Below are 743 nucleotides of genomic sequence, written 5' to 3' on the forward strand. Positions count from 1 at the left end.
TCACATGCGGACCTACACACAACTCATAAACACTAATTATCTGCTTAACACCATAGTTAGCCAGAGAATCAATCTTCATAGACAACGCCTTTAGTTGAGCAGTGATAGTCGTAGCTGTATCCACTTCAAGAACTCCTGCTACCTTGCCCTGTGGACATCTCTGGGTTGGATACTTATATTTTAATTAGCAGCCATCAGTTTAATTAGATCATAAGCTTCCTCATAGCTCTTTGCCCATAATGCTCCGCCTGCTGCTGCATCGAGCACGGGTCTGGACTGTGCTCCCAACCCATTGTATAAACAATTGATGATCATCCAATCAGGCATTCCATAATGAGGACACTTTCTAAGCATCTCCTTGTAGCGCTCCAAAGCTTCATATAAAGATTCTCCTGATTGCTGCGCAAATTGAGTAAGAGCATTCCTGATTGCAGTTGTCTTCGCCACAGGGAAGAATTTAGTAAGAAACTTCTGAGCAAGATCTTCCCAAGTAGTAATCGAACCAGCTGGTAGAGAGTGTAACCAGCTCTTAGCCTTGTCCCTCAGAGAGAATGGGAACAATCTCAGCTTCACAGCATCTTCAGAAACACCGTTGAACTTGAAGGTATCGCAGATCTCAATAAAACCCCTAATGTGTATATTGGGATCTTCAGTTGGAGAACCCCCAAACTGGATTGAATTCTGCACCCATTGAATTATACCAGGCTTGATCTCAAAGGTATTAGCTGTGATAGCTGGTCTGA

At 43.2% G+C, this 743-nt stretch overlaps 1 non-coding gene across 1 annotated transcript; it reads left to right on the top strand.

Annotated features, from left to right (window-relative positions):
• The first annotated feature begins 325 nt into the window (after window positions 1-325).
• On the top strand, window positions 326-432 carry LOC141723131 (small nucleolar RNA R71). Its single transcript, XR_012576122.1, has one exon. It is a non-coding gene; the product is annotated as a small nucleolar RNA R71 (small nucleolar RNA).
• Window positions 433-743: the final 311 nt, after the last annotated feature.

Source organism: Apium graveolens, chromosome 4 (genome assembly GCF_009905375.1).
Source record: "Apium graveolens cultivar Ventura chromosome 4, ASM990537v1, whole genome shotgun sequence".
NCBI classification, from domain to species: Eukaryota; Viridiplantae; Streptophyta; class Magnoliopsida; order Apiales; family Apiaceae; genus Apium; species Apium graveolens.